This window comes from Hesperophylax consimilis, chromosome 15, assembly GCF_061612785.1.
Source record: "Hesperophylax consimilis isolate HC1 chromosome 15, BYU_Hcon_1.0, whole genome shotgun sequence".
Taxonomy (NCBI): Eukaryota; Metazoa; Arthropoda; class Insecta; order Trichoptera; family Limnephilidae; genus Hesperophylax; species Hesperophylax consimilis.
The window spans coordinates 18,465,026-18,487,220 of NC_142850.1; positions in this window are offsets into that span (position 1 = coordinate 18,465,026).

Below are 22,195 nucleotides of genomic sequence, written 5' to 3' on the forward strand. Positions count from 1 at the left end.
ATCAGAGCAGGTAGAGTTAACATCTGTAGTTTCAGATTAAACCACCTGCAAGCTTGCTGTCGTCAGAGTAGGCAGAGTTAACATCTGTGGTTTCAGACAAAACCACCTGCAAGCATGCTGTCGTCAGAGTAGGCAGAGTTAACATCTGTAGTATCAGATTAAACCACCTGCAAGCTTGCTGTCGTCAGACTAGGCAGAGTTAACATCTGTGGTTTCAGATAAAAACCACCTGCAAGCTTGCATCAGAGTAGACAGAGTTAAAGCTTTTAAAAAGCTGTTCAAATTGACGACCAAAAGAAGTGTTATTTAATACTTTGCATCAATCGTTGAGGATTTGTAACAAAACTATTTGCACGCAGGCGTGTAAAGGTTTTCATTCTCTTCAACAGTTGACAATGCACATTATTATTTTTCTATTTTAACGTGTTTTTTCTATGAAAACATCGAATTTCTAAATAAATGTAATCACTCCAATTTGCCACCAAGTCTTTCTTCACCATTTATCACAAATGCAGTCAGATATTATAACTATTATAACTATCACCGAGAGTTTTTTCGTAAATACACTTTAATAAACTCCTCATTAAAAATCACAGCTTTTCCACTTTAAGCCTATTTTTTTAATGTCTAAGCTTATAAGATAACATTAACAAACAATGCAAGACAAAAAGCGTCTATAAAATAACAATTGCTTTCATTATTATCGAAGCACGATTTCTGGGTTATCCAACAATTCACGAAAAGTAAGTTGGATTAAGCTCGGAAGAAAAATAAGTATCTAGTATAACTAAAAGTGCGATAATGATCTCGTTTATTCGATCTACAATAAATTATTGTCACAAATAACTACAAATATAGCACGAAGAAAATTTAAATAAGGTACACTATTTTGATAAAGTAACATATGTAAAATTAGTATAAAATAATATAAGTTTAAAAAAAGAATAGCTATATTAATAATATATAGTACCTACCTTAAACTTTTGGCTGCTTAAACAAATAACATTTAGTGACACAAAACATAACGGCAACACAAATGTCTCCCACAAAACAACATATGACTAAAGCAGCGGTTACACTGGAACTGAATTTACGGATACGAATATTTGTGTATTAATTAGGTTATCTAGAAATTTCAAAAATATTAACTGTTTTATTTTGCCTCTGTTAGAAGTCAACTTGAGTAAAATTCTCCCGTCTAGAAACCACATTACATTATTCATGTACAAGCTATTGAAAATGGGTATTCCAGCAATTTTGTTGAACTACAACACTATTTTAAATGAAATGAATAAATGCTTGAATTTTCTGACAGAAGGATTTTTGTTGTTTCATAGAATTTGAACAATTAATCATATCAATAAATAATATCAAAATTCAAGGTTCATTTGCGAATACTGTGAATGTCCTATTCAAATTCTGTTATTATATAATTATAGGCCGGTTACTTTACAGAACTGACATACAAACAGAACGAGGAAATAACTTTCACAGAACTTGAAAATTAATTTTTAAATTTGAAGAATTATTTAAATTCTTTAATATTCCAGAATTGTTGCAATGATAAGCTTTCCGATGGTGATATTATTAAAATATTTGAAGTCGGATTTTATTTCAGAGCAGAAATTCTGGTACTAACTACCATATGTATTCCTCATTGCCCAAAATACTTATTGAGGGATATAATTATACCGAATCAGTGGACATCTTTAATTTATCGCTTAACAAATACAAAGGATTTTTGGTGAAGCAGTTTAATTATGTATAATAAATATGTACTTTATTAATGTATAATTTTTACTATTCATGTTTAAAATTCCCTAAAAAGGGCGTTAATAAAGTAATAAATACATAAACTTCACCAAGAGTTGAAATGCCAAAGTGATGCCGACATGTATTTCACAACTAAAAATAACTAACCTTTACTAACCGATGTGTGATAAAAAAGTTAACGGTGTGCGTTTATGTATTGTAGTGTGTAAAATAAATCATGTAAAATCAAATAACTTGAAAAAGCGAGCGTTTGAATGTATCTGTGCCTACAGATATATCGCTAGAACGCGTCAAACATAAACACCATAGATATCCAAATTAATAGACTTGCCCTAAAGTTAAATCTGGGTATCATTTCGACGAACTAGAGGCAAACCACGTGACTATATTTTTGCCACCAGTAGGGTTTGAGAATGCTTCGAATAAACTATTTGAAATCAGTTGTATATTGACCACAGAAGATTGCATATTGAAATAACCAGACCATGCGCAGAAAAGTAAAGTTTGCTAAGTAATGCAAAGGTGTCAGTGCTGTCCTTGTCATTGTTGGACGTTTCTGCGCAGTATGCGTAGCGTAGCGACGTTAAAATTGAATGAGGTGGGTAAATTATAACACTTTTGTAAAAGTGTCTAATTGAATAGTGTAACAAAATATTATATTTTGGAAACAAGCCAGACCTTTTGTTTACGTAGTAAGTTTTTGCGAAACCAGCAATTTGCGCACCATTGTAAAAATAACTAGTAATTCGTAAGCAGATTTTATTTTCATGGACCGAATGGTGATTTTCCCATACGTGTTGCCTGTATACTGTCTGATTCTTTTATTGACAGATTACTGAAAATGAGATGGTCATGCCGCCTCCCACCACGTTGGTTTGTTCCCCTCTCACTGATTGGCGCATCTATTAATTTGAATGTCTATGATAAACACAAATTTACCAACTAACTAAAAGAATTATTCAACGATTTTTTCGCTGTTGTCATTTTGTATTCCTAGACACGCTGAAGCGGAAAACAGCAGGCTGCCTCTGACTCAGCACATTCTATACAAAAAAAAATTTAATTATAATATAAAAAATAACTCTGTAAAAGTATAGTCCACAGTCCATTGGCATTCTACAAACGCTCAGTCAAGAATTCTACCTCTGTAATTTAAAAAAAACATATAGCGCTCGCTCGAAATACAGTGGTGAAAGTGTCCATGTATTTCTTCCGTGATAAAATATACGTAGGATATTACTTAAATATAGAATTTATTGTACACTCAAAGTAATTTTGTAATATGTATGAAATCATAGTTCTAAGACGCAAAAGAAGTCAAATGAACAGAAAAAATTCAGAAATTTTCTGAAGACAGAAATGTATATAATATGAGTGGACCCGTAAAGCCCTATTTATGGGGCAAAGAGATTGGACAATATCACGTGTGATTACAGAGCAAAGGAAAGCACTTCAATTGAGTATTTATAACCCAACTTTCGTGTCATTGTCTTGTTACTTGTAGCAAAACCCTTGTTTGGAGGATTTTTAATATTTGTTCTTCTTGGGAAAACAATAGAAATATTATTAAATCATCTGTGAACCTTTACCTATGGTGTTTTTCCTCTGAGAAAAATATATTTTCCCAATATAGGAATTATGCAGAGTGTGTACTTAACTTGTAATTTATTTTAACGAACATTTTTGATTGGGTCTACTAACCGAACGTTGGGTATTGAATCATAGTACCTATGTGCAAACATTAATTTAATTTTAAACAATCATTTCGAAGGTTTTGAAATTGAGAGTGAATCTTCTTTGATTTATTGTGGGAGTTGCTAATATAATAATTGTGCTATACCTAGTTGTATTGTGTTTGAATTTTAACCAATTTTTAGCCAGTATAGATTGATCAATAGTTTAATTATCGATATGGTTAATGTAATTTTAAAGCCAGTCAGTTGTACTTTTGCATTTTTGATGATTTTAACAATAACATAACTTAACCTAACCAGGTCTTTAACGTGCGTTAACCTAAACTAACCTAATCGAACCAAACCATTTTTATGCTCTAACTACGGATTTTCAAACTCTTAAACCAATTTAGTATAGTAATTAGTCTTAACAAATTTCAACTTTTTATGGTTTATCTAAGTAATCCGTAATTATTACATTACGGATACAAAAAATACAGAATAGTGTAAATATTTTTAAAAGACAAAATTCAATACGTAACAAAAAAATAAAAAATATGACTTATTTTTACAAAGTAATGTTTAATGCAAATTCAGATATTTTTAAAAGAAAAAACTGTTAACTATTCAATTTTTCGTACCTACATAATATTTAGTTTTATTACTATAGTTATTACTTCATTTAGAAAATGAATAATGTAACGAAAATAACATTTATTTTCTCCCACCGTAGGTACAAATAATAATTTATTTTTTAATAAATGTGTTAAAATGTCATTTTATTATGATAATGGAAACTTAAAAATTCATGTACTTTTTCAATGTTTTAAAATAAACATTTTTCATAAAGGCTGACTTTTATTCCATGACGTATTTTTTACTGGTTACCAACGTTCATATGGAGGAGGAAAACTGGCTTAGTTAAAAAAAAAACATTTAGATGCTATTTTTTTACCTATTATTATTTTTTTCTCTCTGATCAAACCTAGATTTTAAACAGCACAATATATATTGCAATGCTTACAATATAAGTCCTCAATAATAACCAGTTCTTTAATAAAACAATACTAAAACACTCCACCCACGAACAAAGGCCCTTAAGTACCTACTGTTAAATGCATTAAACTGTATAAATGTATTGTATCTACTTTGAAACATCCTGCTGATATTTCGATAATTCATAAACTAAAAAAAAACACGTAAGAGAATGGGTAAAATCTAAAGGTACACAGTTTTTCCAAAACTCACCCCAAATTAAACATTCCATAATTTAATAAAATAAAATACTTTTTGTTTTAAAACCACGAGTTTTTAATAATTTTTAGAACCGACCGGTTTCGCTTTACTCAATCATCTTCAGGGTACAAATTATTACTGTAATAATGTGTACAGTCATAATTTGTACCCTGAAGATGTTTGAGTAAAGCGAAACCGGTCGGTTCTAAAAATTATTAAAAACCCGTGGTTTTAAAACAAAAAGTATATTACTTTATTTTATTAAATATGTCAAACCACAAAGTGATTGCTTTCTACAATAATATAACATAATTTAATTAGCATGTTCTATTAAATAGATTATTGTTGTATTATTATTTGATGTTTTTAAATACTTGATTTAATTATCGTCTGCTTTATATTGTTTTATTCTCTTTTCATCTTAACTGAATCAATAATATTCTTCACGACTTTATCACTTAAGTGTTACTACATTATGTCTACGCAATATTGTGATGTATTTTAAATGCTACTAACCTAATATGTATAAAATACTTGAGAATTTCAAGGAAGAGTCTTTGTTTTTACTTATGATGGCATAACAACAGTTTACCTAAAGCGTGCGAACACCTCAGCACAGGTTTTTTTAGTGAGATGTTCACAAAATACTACTACTTACCCATATAGATTCTGATTATTAACATTTTTTGTAATACTTTTTTGTATTGTACAAACTTTAAGTCCCGATAAACTACTTTTTAGCAGTTTGTCTAACGGGTACTGTCTAACTGATAATTATTATGTAAACTCTATGTAAGAGAATAGAAATAAATAAATGAAAAATAAATCCTTCGTAGGTCGTGTTGGAACTGATCTTAGAAACAGGGCGGCTCGTGACTTTTGGGCATAGGTACTAGAGTGCTAATATTACAAAAAATGGAATTATTGATGTTGTTGTAGCTTAAAGAGTTTTTTTTTTTTTAATTTCCAAAATTAATTTTTTTGTTTGAAGATTTTCAGGAAATTGAAAAATGAAATTTACTAAAAATCTTCATATAAAATATCACGAACACGTGTTCCGATATATTAAGAATTTACTAAAAGTTTTTTAGAAAATGGCCTGTAATCTCATTTTTAGCAGGAAAAAAACAAATAATTTATAAAAAAAAATATTAAAATTTAAAAAAAAAGGCAGTAATTTTGCAACTACGTTTAAATAATAAATAAAATTAACGTATACTTACAATAATAATATATATTGGCCGAATAGTGTGGTTAATGTTTAACGCGACGCTCGTTATAATCTACGTGTTCATAGATTACGTTAATTAATTTATTTTATTAAAATACGCCCGTTGTTAGGTATTGCTTTACTATTGTAATACAAATTATTTGTTTGCGCCCGTAAATACGCAATACGAATATGAATAAATAGTTTTGTCCGTAAAAAAAAACTCAGCTCTTTCAAGAAAGGCATACAAATATAATATTTGAATAAACAGTACAATCTTTGTATTTGTATGCCTTTTACGAAAGAATTGAGTTTTCAAGCGGTTTTTTTAATAAAATAAATTAATTAACGCCATCTACACGCGTAGATTTTAACGAGCGTCGGGTTTACCCTTAAGGATGAGCTTAAAATAATTAATAATCTGCTTTTTCGTAGATGGCGCTAATTTCATTATTTCACTTTAACATTTTACAAGTTATGCTTTTATAATATTGACGAATTATTTGTTTGCGCCCGTACATACTCAATATGAATATGAATAAATAGTATACATTTTGTAAGGACAAAACGATTTATTCATATTCATATATGTAATTAATGTATGGGTGCAAAAAACAAATAATTCATCTTAATATTGTAAAGCATATCTTGCAAAAAGAATTTGGGTGAGTGCACCGGTAAAAGCACCTTTGATCCAAATTTTTACTTTTTTACTATGAATTTTATTCTGATTTTTTTTAATGCATTTAAAAAAAGGATTTATTGTTTTATAGTCAAAAAGTTGGTTTGACTTAAAAATATTCCATTAACTTTCACGTGGTGATAGTAAACTTTCATATTTTGCTCTATCGAAAAATATCACACCAAAGGGAAAATTTAATTTTACTTTCGAAATCGAAATCTACGGCCCTTGGTCCTTGAACCTTCAATGGCCAAAGTCTGGGGAGGATATGTGATAATGTACGATTTTGTTATGGAGATTTCAGATATTTTCGGTTGTTTGGGCAAAGTCCCAAGTAATCGACGATGATTTGTTGGGCGTGAGGACATTATCATATGAATTGTCATGTTTCTTTGTACAAAGAATCTTATTATAATTTTTATTTGTATGTTTCATAAAATTAGAGTGGAAATTCATATTATTGAAAGAAAAACCGATACTCAACTTAATATAACATACCTACTCGGAGTCGATACATACTAATTATAAGATTCGGGATGATTCGTTGTTATTTTTTCTGTGTTTGTGAAAACGCTAATATCTTTGATATATGACATGAGTATATATAATCTACAACGTGGTATTAACATAATATTCTTTACTTGCGAAATTTTCGGTAAACGCCGTATTGTATTAAATCTCTAGCATTACACGGAGAAAAATGATAATTGCCAACTTATTAAGAATTCAAATTATTCGTAATCAGATTAAATATGGGATTTCAGGCTCTTAAGAATAAATTTCTATTTTTCCTGATTCACTTTTAGTAAAAAACGAATGTATAATCACGACGTCGGAACATGTTATCATAAAAATTCCAATATTTTCGTATTTCGTCAATATATAATATCACGAACACGTGTTCCGATATATTAAGAATTTACTTTAAGTTTTTTTTAGAAAATGGCCTGTAATCTCATTTTTAACCGGAAAACCAATTATTTATAAAAAAAATTATTAAAAAATAAAAAATAAATTGTTTCTCATTTCGTTAATATATAGTATCGGGACAAATGCAGGTGCATGAACACTTATTATGATACAAATATTAGTAATGTACTAAAACTTAACAGGAAACGGCGTGCAATCCCGTTTTTAACTGGATTTTAATAAATCAGCTCCACTCATTTTTCTCCGTGAGCTGGCAATTAAAGTTAAAGAGAAAGGATTTAAGAAATATGTAAAAGTCATTAAGTAGAAAAAAATAAACAAAAAAACAATGACATGAATGCATTTTTCTACATAAATTTTATATACTGTACGTTCTATTGCCCTAACATTTATCTAAATACCTAGTATAAAATAAATTAGCTACCCACGTCTATCTGTTTGTGTGCTAAGTTCTTCTAAATTACGCAATGGATTTTGAAAGGGTGTTCACTATCATTTAGAAAATTTCTTCCGTAAGGTTTATATATACATACAATACATGCATATTACATTTATAGAAAGTAGAGAAAAGTTGATGTTTTGTAATCATGTCGTAAAAATATATTACATTGCTAACGCTGCCTTAACCATATGAGATACATCACAATAATGTACTACGAAATTATACATCTTAAGTATGTAAGGCCTACAGAAAAGTTCGTGATGGTATATGTCTATCAACTAAGGATAACCCCCGACAATGCCGGGTTTACGTCAGTTAGTTATCGTATAAAAGCATGACATTTATTTTTATTAGTAGTATAACTTAGGGCAGCATATTTTGTGCAAAAAGGCAGCTGAAAGGCCTAAAGTGGCCACAATGAAGGCTATGCCTACTCCTCGGATAAATAGCTTCATAGCTAGGACTTATTTTTTGAAGTATCTTAATAATGTGGGGACCCAGGGTTTGTTTGTAGGCACTTTTTTATGGCGTAGAAGGTACAAATTGTCCATGGATACTTAAAAACTATATATAAACTATTTTAATGGCCACTTCACGTCGTCACAAATCTAACAGATTTAGAGATTTCTGATAATTTTATGGGAGCACAAAGGACCCTCGTTCCAAAATAAAGCGCTAATTTAAATAATTTTCCAAAGAATAATTTATTGTAGTGTTGAAATTTTTGCTTTTGTTGTAATGGAGGACTTAGCCAGCCGAGGAATTGAACACACTACGCCTGGGTGGGACCCAAACGCGATGTCAACTCGGCCACCGACCGGTCAAAGGAAACGTCCAACCAGCTATTGCATTTCAAAATATATTGTGTTTGTGCTTCACTACTAATTGTGTAAAATTTTTCTAACTTTAATCCTTATAATTACATTACAAATGTTTCTTATTTTATACAAAAATGTCGAAGCACATGATGTGTATATAATTTATTGGAAGTAGTTTTTGCATTAACTTCATTTATGTAATTTTATTGAAGAAAAACAAACACCCACCTTTTAAATTTTGACCCTCATTGAAGATACGTTATTTCACTCCACCATACTGTACCCAAAGGCGTATTGGAACATGAGCACTTCCATCCTACCTTATTCGCATAAAACATTATAAATTGTCCCTTTAAAAAATATGCGCAAAGTTCTGAATACGAACCGCAGCGCATCGCCGCGCGCGCCCCACTGCCATACTTATAGCTTATTAAAAACAGGAACAGTGTGGTAAATGACGCACTACAAATCATATTCAAATGTTGACTGTATTTTACACAAAAAAATGCACATGTGTGCGCAGTGCGCATTCAAGAGTAGTCTCGTTTGTGTTAGTGTCGAAAAAGGCCATGCCTTTTCGGTACAAATGGCAAATGTAGCAATCAGTGCCATCTGTTGGTACTTTTATTAATTAGTACAAACTTAAATAACGAACTGATTTTCGTATCGTATACACAAATGAAGAGGTTATTAGGATATTTGGTGTGGCTGTAATTCCAATCGAGCATCGTTTAAAGCCAGCAGCTTAACCTTTCTTGGCGAAAACTTTGCATGTCTATATTGTCTATGGCAAGTGTTTTAAATGTCTAACAGTAAATTAATTCACTATTTTTCCTTCTGCTTGCCTGCTTAAAAACTGCCACTGACTCCACCTACGTTTTGTAGATCGGATACAATAACTTGTGAATGAAAATTTGTAAGAAATGCTAAACATAGTTTCTTCGTACAATGTAAGAAATTGTTTTCCACATTATTCGTGTAAATTGTCACGTTTCATGAACCGTATTAACCTGATACATTGTTAAATATTTTACACATTCTTGTTTTATGGTTTATGGCGCAATAAATCCAATAAGGCTCTGTGATCTTCCGATCATTCGATCTCAATTTAAGTGCTACATTGATGATAAGTAGCGTAAGCATATTGGGGACACTCAGGACATGGTGTTATTCGTCATAAAGCCAAATTTAGATTTTAGTGCCGCAAAATGAAAGGGTAAAAGCCTCAAGTTTATTACCCTCTTCATTATGGCTAGGATAGATTAGTTTGGTGTGAAATATACCAAAGCAAAGATTAATGGCATGCATTTTGGTAAAACAAATATTATTTTTTATTTAGAACCGCCCAGAGCCAGTGGATTTGGATGTTGTGAAACCTTAAAAGTAAGGGAAGTGGAAGGATAAGAGTGAAGAAGTAATGGGAAGTACTTATCTTTTCAGATATGGCCATAAATACCAATTTTGACTATTTCCAGAAAATCCAGACTTTAAATTAAATTAATTAAACATTATTAATCAAGACCTATCGGACGATGGCGATATCGAACGACAAAGGAGAAGCCTAAGCATAGTGTCTAACATGATTGCCCGCAGATTTTTCAAATGCAGCAATACCGTTAAAAAAATACTGTTAAACCATTCTGTACTGCCCTGTATACGGGTGAGACATGGTGTCACTACCGAACTTGCTCGATGGAACGACTCCGAATTCAATATAATGACGCCTGTAGAATCATATTTGGATACCGAAGATACAGCAGCGCATCGACAATGTTCACGGAACTAGGACTGAATGGATTTGCCGGCCTGATGAGACACCGGGTCACTGGAGCCAGGATGCGGCTAATGGCCTAAGCCAACACGTTGGTGACCGCAGCCTACCAGCACCAAGCGCACCACTGAGTGAGCGCTGGGCCCAAGCTCACTCAAGACCACGCCCTGCATAGTTGTTAATTACTTTGTTGTTAATTTATTCTCTGTCATATATTTTTTCAATGTCACATACCTACTGTACAAAAAATATGTATACATATATGGGACGTGTGGGATTGCACTAACCTCCCCACATCCTGGAATAAAAATTATTATTATTATATTAATTTGAAAATCCAAGGATTTGGTTCCATAAAATAATTTTATTCTTGGTCTGTCATCTTTGGGGATAATGTGTGCAAGGGGATTTTTATAGAAAGGAAGAAGAGGAAGTTCTGGGAAGGAGTACGTTAAGTTTGAATTTTGAATTGTAACACGGGAAAATTAAAAAAAAAATCTCTTCTATTTCTACCATTTAGGTCGTAGGGGGTCAGCCTATCTGCGGTGCAAAGAATCCCTCCAACCGGCCTCTCCTGATCCGACCCTCTATGCAATTGGTGAACACTGGACTGAAGCTTTCGCCACTCACCACTAAGACCAAGGCCTCTATTCTCGACGAAGTCATTCCGGTTCGACCTACTCGAAATGACTTGACGTTTGGCGTATGTAAGTATGTGCCTTCAATGAGACTCAAAAATAAGAACGTCGACCAATGTATGTACTTTCGACGGCGATTGCGAGCGGCCTGGATTGGAGAATCGTTACCCTGGACAGACCTCACCCCGTGAACCCGGGCGCTGAAAGAACCCCCATACGTGGAGAGCAAGTTGGGGTTGCCTATAGTAGAGGTGTTGTTTATCCTATGAATGGATTCCTAAAAATTCCTTACGACAGCATAATAATTGAAACAGAATATATTTCTCAATATTGCAAAAGAGCTTGTTGAGATGTTGGCTTTGCATATAGCCATATACTCCATTTATTCACATTCGTTTCTACGTCACTATCTGAAGGAGTAATCAACGAACCGAACAGTGATCAGTTGACAAATGCACAGGATGGATTTATGGATGGATTGATGGGTTCGTCAGTCGGTCGGTCAATCGATCGATCATTCCACCGGTCAATCCACCATCATTCAAACAATCCATCAAGCGATCCACCTATCAATCTTTAAATACATCAATGTATCAATTAATCAATCAATCAATCAATCAACTCATCAATCTACCCACCAATCCAACCTTCAACAAACTCAACGATTCACCCATTAATCTACCTATTAATTAATACTTCAATCAATCCATCATCCATCAATCCAACTAATCGTCAATCAATTCATCAACCCACAAATGCTGCTTTATGCAGATTTTATAATTTATTAAGGTCTAAAATGGAATCATTGACAAAATCTGCATAAAGTGGCATCTGTAGAAAAATCTTTCTCTGGGGCATATGTAAGGCTTGGGTCCGAACTTTAAAAGCCATTTTCTCATGCTCTATGGCGCCTAACGGACTTAAATTTTGGATACTTACGGTCTAATTAATTATAGTCTAAAGTGGAAACAATGACATAATATGCCAAAAAGTAGCATTTGAGGAAGAGTAATCATTAAGAAAGACAAACATTTCCGGGTTACGAATAACTTAACAATATTTGAAAATCTCCTACTACCATCACAGTGAGCTGAAAATATTGCTTGTGTTGTGATGTAGGACTTCAGCCGAGGAATTGAACACACTACGCCTGGATGGGACCAAAACGCGATGCATACTCAGCCACTGATTTTGAAATTTGACCGCTTAGAAAATTGTTCGGGTTTGAAATTTGAAAACCGTTTTCTCAGGCTCTATTGCGCCGAACGGACTACTAATTGGATGTTCTAAAATGGAATCATTAAGGCGATGCACTACGTCGTGTTATATTTTAAATAGAGCCGCTATCAATAACAACCCTTACGTAGATGGCGATATGGTTTAAATTCCCGCTTAACACCATCCACCTGTTTTGATTTATGCCAGAAAAAAACACGGCCAAAAGGTGCCTTTTATTTTATTTTGTGGATGTTCAGGCATAAATATTAAAAAAAATTTCGATCATTTTACAAATAACTTAATTTTCCACATTATACAATAAAATCATAACCGAAAATGGGTTCGTAAGTAGGAGATTTTGAACTTTAAAACAGTTTTCATAGGCTTTTACATTATTTTTTTCTGGGCTTATAAAAATACTTGATTATTTCGAAGGCCAAGATGTATTCTACTCGCAGTATTTAATTAAAGCATCTGAAAAATTTCTAGGCGACCAAATTTTCAAACCAAAAACGTATAATTTTGCATTACTACGTATGGCATCGCCTTAACAATAGCTGCAAAAAATTGCATTTATGGTAAAATTATCATTTTTGAATGAATGCAAGGCATGGGTTCGAACTTTAATAGCAGTTTTCTCAGAGGTAGAAATATTTTAAATCAAATTTGTCGCTAGGGGGTTAATACTAGCTGTTTAATGTCTCTTAAAGTGTGTCGAAACGTAGACCCGGCTCCAAAAGTTTTTTTAACACTTGGATTGCTGAAAAAAAGGAAAAATAGAGATCGAAAAAAAAAGTTTTTTGGTTTCTATATGTGATGTAAATTCGCTAGCTTACTGCTTGTACTACGAATTTCCGGACATTATGTAAAAGATACATGATTATTGATTAAGGTTAAACGCAACGTTCGTTGTATTCTACGTGTTCACAGATGGCGTTAATTAATTAATTTTGTTTAAATACGCTTTTGCAAGGTATTGCTTTACAGTATTAAGACAAATTATTTGTTTGCGCCCTCATATACGCAATATGAATATGAATAAATAGTTTTGTCCATATAAAAACTCAATTCTATCGAGAAAGGCATACAAATACAATATTGGATTGAATCATCGGTAAAATATTGCATTTGTGTGCCTTTCTCGAAAGAATTAAGTCTTTAAACGAACAAAACTATTGATTCATATTCATATTGCGTATATACGGGCGCAAACAAATGATTTGTCTTAATATTGTAAAACAATACCTTGCAAAAGCGTATTTAAACAAAATTAATTAATTAACGCCATCTGTGAACACGTAGAATACAACGAGCGTTGCGTTTAACCTTAACTACTGATTATCAAAGTTGGCCCTGGGCCAAACTGCGTCAGCGCAACTAAAAACCTAAAGGGCGCTGTTTTAGGTAATAGGTATTATCTGAGCCTTTTTTAAGTGCTTTTCTTTACTATTAGGGGAAAAATATGTTCAATGAGCAGAACAGTCTAATAAAAACGAATAATCAATCAAATAATTACCAATAATGGTGTAAATCTAGGAGTGTTCGTATTGCATATTATTCTCTTAAAAAATCTGGTTGAAGCAAGAGGTTGAGAACACCTCTATTGAAGTTTCGAACCGCCTTTAATAAAACATTTTCCACAATGGTTACTGCCATCTATTGAGGTATTTCGAAACAATTACATTGCGTTTAGTAGTTTTTCATAATACTGTTCAAAATGTGAAAAATGTATGGTTTGTTTCCAGGATTATTGTTGAAACTGAAGTGAAATCTTTTCTAAATTAAATAAAATGTCAATTTTTTGACGTTTATGATTAATGATGTATGAAAATTTAATAATCATAATATAACATGAATTAAACGGAAATTTGGTTTTTCAGTGGAAGATTGATTTATTTAATAATGTACATAACATCCTTATAAATTACATTTAGTCGTTCAGTGAAAAAGTACATAAAAATGTATATTTTGTATAAAATGAGTTTTAATTATCTGACAAATAAATGTGGAAATAATTAGGTTACTGCAATCGTTCATTTAAATGGTAATACTATATGGTTGATAAGGAAAGGTGTGTAATTTTATAAAAAATACCATATCTCATATAATTTTGTTTCATATCATGTATGCGTTGTTCATTGTTCTTGTCTAAAAATCGGGTTAACATAAATCACTGTGTTCAGAAATTATCGGTACTTTCCCAAAAGGAGATGATTCTACATAATATTATACATTTCCCTAGTACACTTTGTACAGACAAACGTGTAGAGACTGGAATATTATCGGTTTTCCTGTACGACGCCAACCCGTTAAAAACGTTCACACGTTGGTGGATTGGCGCCAACGTTGGCCCAATGCGTTGGCCCAATGCGTTGGCCCAACGTGCACTAGGGGCTTAAGCCACTAGGGGTATTTTAATATCATTTTTTTTTCCATTATTTCTGGCTTTCACCCTTCAAGGGTGTTCTTGGCCATCATTTAACATTATTGAGAAATGAAAGGTGAATTTAAATATTAATTTTATTTAAATAGGCAAATTTCAAAATTATAATGAAAATTGGAGTCGAGTTCAGACTTAGAAGAAATGAGATGTTGAATGGAGGGGAGACAATTTTAGATAAGGCTTGATAGAAGAGAGGATATTTGTTTAGAGAGGGACAACCAAAAAATATGTGATCTAAAGTTCTCACTTCTAGACCACAGAATGTACAATCTGGGGAGTCAACAACGTGAATTTTAAAAAGATGGGAAGGAACGGAACAATGTCCGATCCTCATTCGAATGAGTGAAGAAATTTCTTTTTTGGAAAAATGAGGAAATTGCTGAAACCACGGTTTTGATGGAATAGTCCTTTGTATTGAGGCATAGCAGGCTCCCTTGGATTGACTAGCAATGTGCCAATACTCCGACCAAACATTGCGGGATCTATCTTTGATGATGGAAAAAATGTCAGATAGGGGAATGTGGTTTATGAGGGTAACAACAGGGTTGGACGCTCCTTGTTTTGCCAAGGCATCCGCAATATCATTACCCATGACACCAACATGTCCAGGAATCCAAATCAGAGTTACAGTTTTACCAGAGCTTTGAATGGAGGCTATCATCTCTCGAATAAGGCATACAAAGTGATCATCAGGATGAAGAAGAGGACTGGATTTAAGTTTTTGGAGGGAACTGAGAGAGTCAGAGAGAACGAGGGAATGTTCAAAATTATTTTTGATTATATATTTGAGAGATTCTATTATTGCAATACACTCGGCTGAAAATATTGAAAATTGATTTGAAATTGAATGAAATATTCTGTCATTAGAATTATTGTGGTAAACGTTAATACCTATACCACAGTTAGGAGAGTCGGAAGATTTGGATCCATCAGTAAATAAAAGAGAAAAGTTGGGCCATTTAGATAAAATAATGTCATTGAACATATTATTGACAGTTCGGGCCGGGAGATTGGAATGACTTTTAAGGATTCCGATCCCTTCTATTATTGTTGGGGATAGGGTGACGTGACTATATTTTAATTTGTATAAGGGAAGTAGATCATTTTGGATGATGTGAAGCTCTGAGAGAGACTTAAAATTTTTACAGATGTCAGGAAGAGGTTTAGTTGAAGCTCTGATTGTAGATGAATGGGTTGAGTCAATGAACAACGAGACGCTGGGGATAACCTGATGACATTTAGAATTTAAACATTTAAGAGCAAATTTGTCAGCAAGTAGTTGACGCCTTAAATAAAGAGGAGTATCAGAACATTCTACTTGAAGGGAATTTATGGGTGATGATTGCATCGCTCCAGTTATAATTCGCAAAGATTTAGATTGAATTTTGTCTAATTTATCAAGTACATTTTTTGAGGCAGTACTAAAAAGTGGGCAGGCATAGTCAAGATGGCTTCGAATAAGTGCGTTGTAAAGCAACTTAATGCAAGTAGGGTGAGCTCCCCACCAAACGCCAGATAATGATTTGATGATATTTATATTTTTTTCGCATTTAGTAACTAAATTTTTAATATGGGAAGACCATTTAAGTTTCCTATCAAATGTTACTCCCAAAAATTTTACTTCAGAAGCGTTGGGGATGGGAGAATTTTTAAATAAAATTTGAACGGGGGGGTTTTTATGGCGGTTTGAGAAGGTGACACACTGAGTCTTTTGGATTGAAAGTTCAAGACCATTTAACGTGAGCCATGTGCAAAGGGCATTCTTGGCTTCGTTAAGATATTTGACGTCGAGAGGAATGATTTTGGATGATAAGAAGAAAGCTATGTCATCTGCGAACTCAATAACTTTTACTTGTGGGGGAATAGCGACATGCATATCATATGTGTATATATTATACAGTAAGGGGGACAATACATCACCTTGTGGTAAACCCTTCCAAATAGACCTACTTTGAGGAGAAATATCTGGAAGTTCAATGAAAATTTTTCTATCTAGAAATAGATTAATAATAGATTGGACAAACATGGGGGGGAGGCCAAGGCCTAGAAGTTTTTTTTTCAAGATTGGGATGGAAACATTGTCAAAGGCGCCTTCTATATCTATAAAGACGGCAAGACAAACTTCCTGTTTAGAAATTGATAAATTAATATCAGTACTGATGATGGCAAGGTTATCTTGAGTGGATTTTTTTTCCTAAATCCAAATTGAGATGGAGAGAGAAGCTGTTTACTCTCGACGAAAAATTCTAATCAGTTTTTAATTAATTTTTCATAAAGTTTACTGAGGGTGGATGAAAGAGCGATTGGCCTTTAGTTGGATCCAGAATTTGGTGATTTGTTTGTTTTTAAAATAGGGATGATTATTTGACAACTCCAGTCATCAGGCATTATACCAGTCTGGAAGATTTTATTTAAGATGCTTAAGAAGTGGTTTAGAACATTATCATTACTATTTTTGATTATGCTGTAAGGTATACCATCTCTGCCTGGAGATGAGTCCTTAAATGTTGATAAACAATTTTTTAGCTCAATTAAGGTGAACGGAGAGTCTAGCCAATGATTAGACATAGGAGTATTATAGATGGGCGTTATTTCATCTAAGTTAGGTACAGAAGGGGGGGCAATTTTGTCCAAGAATTCATCGATCCATTTAGAATGAGACGCTCGAGGAGATGGTGAACTGAAGGAGGATCGAAATCTTCGGATCATAGACCAAACTTCCGAAATTGGAGTGTTCGGAGATACTGAACTGCAGAAGTTGTACCATCCGGATCTTTTTTTTGACCTCAATACCCTTTTGGCATTGGATTCAGCGTTTTTGTATATAAGATAGTTCTCCATAGTCATATTGTAACGATAGGTAAGAGATTTAGCTTTCCGAATTCTTACTACTTTGGAGCATTCCTCATCCCACCAGGGAGTTGGAGGGAGTTTTTTGAGAGATTTAGTTTTAGGGGGAGGATTTGATTTATTTATTGCAGTTATGAGCATTGATTTGAAGTTATTATAATCATCTTTGACGGAAAATATATCGGTGGCGGGTAAATTGAGTAGGAACTTGTCAATATGAGAGTTAAATTCATCCCATTTGGTGTGTTTTGTTTTAACCTTTGTCGAAATATGAGACTTGTCTGATTGGAAAGAAGTTTGATAAGTAATGGTGATCGGGAAATGATCACTGGAGCAAGGGTCGGGGGACACCACCCACGAGGTGAGAGAAGCTAGACTAGTAGAGCATATCGAGAGATCCACTGCACTGCACTGGGTTTGTGCTGGGGCGTGAGATCCTAGTAGGAGATCCGTCATTCAAAAGGAAAAGGTTGGATTTTGTTTGTAATGCTTTGTCTGCTAATTCACTTTTTAAGATGTCTTCAAAAACTAGTATTTACCTTATTTTTTGTGTTATTTTAAAACTTTTACATGTTACATGATTTAGTTTCTTGTATTGTATCTCTACAGTAACTCTTTTAAAATAACTTAAATTTATATTTAATATTGTATCTTCACTTAAACCATAGAAATAAGATAAAAATACTTATAATACCCACACTCAGGCTTCGCCTTCGTGGGATTTTTTTTAATTATGTACATTTATTTCAATATTTTTTATACATTTTTCAATATTTTATGTAACCATGTATGTATAAAAAAAAAATTCAATAAAAAAAAAAAAAAAAAAAAAAAAAAAAAAAGATCTAGGAAATCCATCACACTTCGACCATCTCGGTCGGAGAAAGCAGAACCCCAGACGGGGGAATGGGCATTAAAATCGCCTAATATAAAGAAAGGAGGGCTTAGTTGACTTACAATTTGCAACCAAATTTGTTTATTGAAGTGGGCTGTTGGGGGAAGATAGACTGAAATAAAGGATGTATCCTTTATTTTAGCTGCAACCATTTGAAAGTCAGCATTGGGGGGTTTGATATTATTTATTGGGGAAAATGATATTGATTTTTTAATAAAAAGGGCAGCACCGCCGCCCGTACCTCCTGGGCGGTCGTCGCGGAGACAGGAATACCCTCCCACATTAAAGTGGGTGGATGGAGTAAACCAAGTCTCCGAGATAGCAGCCAAAGAAATAAAGTTGGAATTTAATAGGTTAAGGAGATCAGATTTGTTAGAAATAGCACTTCGGCTATTCCACTGAAGTATTCTGACATCCTGAAGACTCATTTTGAATAAATGATTTCAATGTGGAAATAATAGTAGCAGCGTTGGACGGTAGATTAGTTTGAGAAGAAATGAGGTCAATTAGAAGCATAATAAGAGTTTGGATAAATGAAGAATTGTCTTGGGAGAGTTTTTCAGAAAGTTTATGAGAGTTCATTGAGGAGGGATTATAATTATTTGCACACCCATTTGTGGCATTTGAAAGAGATGAACCATTGGGATTTAAGAGCAGTGAGTTGTGTTGTTGCTGATCGTATCCAGGAGCCGGTTTAGAGATAGCATTTTTGTATGTCAATTTAGTTGAACGAGAAGAAGTTGTTGTAGAGGAGGGAAGAGGGTTGGATGAGGAGTTGCTGGATAAAGCCTCAGCAAATGATTTTTTGACAGGCGGGAATAGTTTAGAAGCCTGCAGAAAAGACAAGTTCTGAGAGGCCATAGAAATTTTGATATTTTTTTGGCGAGATTGTTCTGGGCAAGAAGTGTTGATGGCTGTATGTGAGCCTGAGCAGTTAAAACATTTAGGTGAGGAAGAAGAAGGACATTGGTCAGCTGCATGGTTTTCTCCACATTTAAAACATCTGGGTTGAGATCTGCATGCAGCTTTGGTATGACCAAAACGGCAGCAATTAAAGCATTGAGTGGTGGGATAAGTATACATTTCAACTGGTAATGAGTTGAAGAATAAATATATATGGGAGGGTAGAGATTGACCTTTAAAGGTGATAACGACAGATTGGGAGGGCTTCCAAGAAATTATACCCTCAGAGGAGTCCTTGTAATTTAGCCTCCTGGCTTTTATGGGATTGCCAATGTGTTGGGGGGTTGAAAGTGAATACAGAATTTCTGCGATGGACAGATCGGTCGAGATACCTCTGACCAGGCCCATGCGAGTGACATTGAAAGTAGGGATATATGCCTTGAACTTTGAATTAGATGAAATGAAGATATTTTTGATGAAACTGTTGGCAGCTGACCCTGAGAGGAATTCGACGGAGATTCGGAAGCGACCCTCGGCTTTTACACCTCCAGGCTTGATTGAAAGATTCTTGCTATTTGATAGGAATTTGCCAAATTCAAGAGGGTGGATGATTTTTCCTTGCTCAGTTTTTTGGGCGTATACTATGAATGGGCCACGGGAATGAGGAGAATAAAAGTTTGTTGGAGGAAATTGAGAAAGTGCTGGTGGGGACTGTGAAGTCGAAGGCGAGTCAAGTTTTATTGGGGAAGAAGGAGTAAATTTCCTTTTTTTGGTAGAAGTCAAAATGACAGAATCACTGTCAGAAATTTCTACATTTTCCCCGTCTGGGGGGTTCGGAGAGGGATCTGGGAGCTTTGTAGGGGGTCCAGGAGGGAAATCTTCCTCCATTATTCACAACAGTAAACAACTACAACAATAGTATGGAAAATGACAGAAGTAAAAAAGTTTATAAATATCTGGAAATCAGCAGCGAAAAGTGACTCCTGGAAGATCAGGAGGGAGAAGAAACCTCAAGGCACAACACACTACAATTTTTTTTTGCCAGAAAGCAAAAAAGAATGGTATAAAATTATTTTTAGATAGAGCAAAACAAAACAACTGATGACAGCCAAATGTTATTGTTGCAATCCCATTTTAATATCATTAAATATCATAATTTTTTAAACGTACTTATTAAATAAAATTAACACCATATTGTACCTACATACTTTAAAAAATCTTTAAAATGTGAGATATGTCGTTTTTCTTGTCAATTATCAATCCGTCAAGTGCTCTTTATCACAATAATGCTTCAGCTCTTTCTGGCACGAAAGAGCTGTTGAAAATGAGAAAAACAAACAAACGGATGTCTGCTACCCCCAAACGAAAAATATAATACTTTTGATAGTAGCTACAACTTTGTGGTTATCCATTATATTTAAATGAAACAATATTACTTTGTTGCGCCGACCGGTTTCGGAACAAACGTTCCTTTCTCAGGGTAAACATATATTGACTTGACAATCACAAAACAGTGGAAGGGTTCAATGTACTACTTGTGGTAGGGGTGGGGGATTTATATATGTTATATTATATGGTTTTAGTTTCTGTAAGTACCTACCTACTGCGCAGGAATCTACTTAAGAAATGAAAAAAATTAAGAATAACAAATTAATGTATCATTGTTGCAAGACTTTGGCAATAAAAGTTTTTCAAAAGATAAAGATTTTTTTTTCCATGTCTAAAAGTTTCTAAAATAATAACATAAACATGCACAACATGCAACTTAGAAATTGGTGTCAATCTTCAATAATATACAATATTGTAATTATTAACAACAGATAATATATGTGTTGTTTTCTTCTTACTGTCAAGCAAAATCTACTTAGCATTTCCTCTTATAAATAATTCATTGCAATCACGAACTGTATAGTTTGATTACCGGTTGTGAACATTGTTTATAAAAAATAAAGTTGGTAACGATTATAACAATACATTAAAAAAAATAGTTACCACAAAATTCATCATTTATTCAAATAATAAAAATGATTTGTTAATGGTGCAAAAAAAAGTATAAAAGATTAAATTTAAGGAATCGGATAATCACTTGTACTCACCTAACAAAAGTTAAATCACAATGCAGGAATTCTTTTTAGTCATAAAAAAAATAATTATTTAATAAAACTTTCATTATAATATTATAAACAGAGTTTGTTTCTAATACATAGTTTGAAGCTGGACCACTCTAGGCAAGATGGTGTAATGCCTAACCAGCACTGTTATAATACTACAGACGGGCCGCTCTAGTCGAGCGCACGGAAATATGCCACGTGTCGCCAAAAGAGATCGCAGCCTGGTTTGCGAACCTTAATCCCGGTCTGTATTTAGCGGGCGATTATCTTTTCTAACAAATAAATGTTTTATCAATCACTACTGGCCTGTCCCCTCCAAAACAATTGACAAGTGTTGACCCTTATAATGTCTTATTATTGGTTCAATACCCCACAAAGGAACCAATATACGAACGTCGTCACAAAATATAATCATATCACTCTAAATAATATTTGTCTTAAATCTAACATTGACATTTTTTCGGATTCACTGCCCAAATTCAAACGTGGCATAATGTCAATAATTTAAACTGTTCAATGCGCACGCACGCACTCACACACACACACACACCCACCCTCACACACACACACACACACACACACACACACACACACACACACAC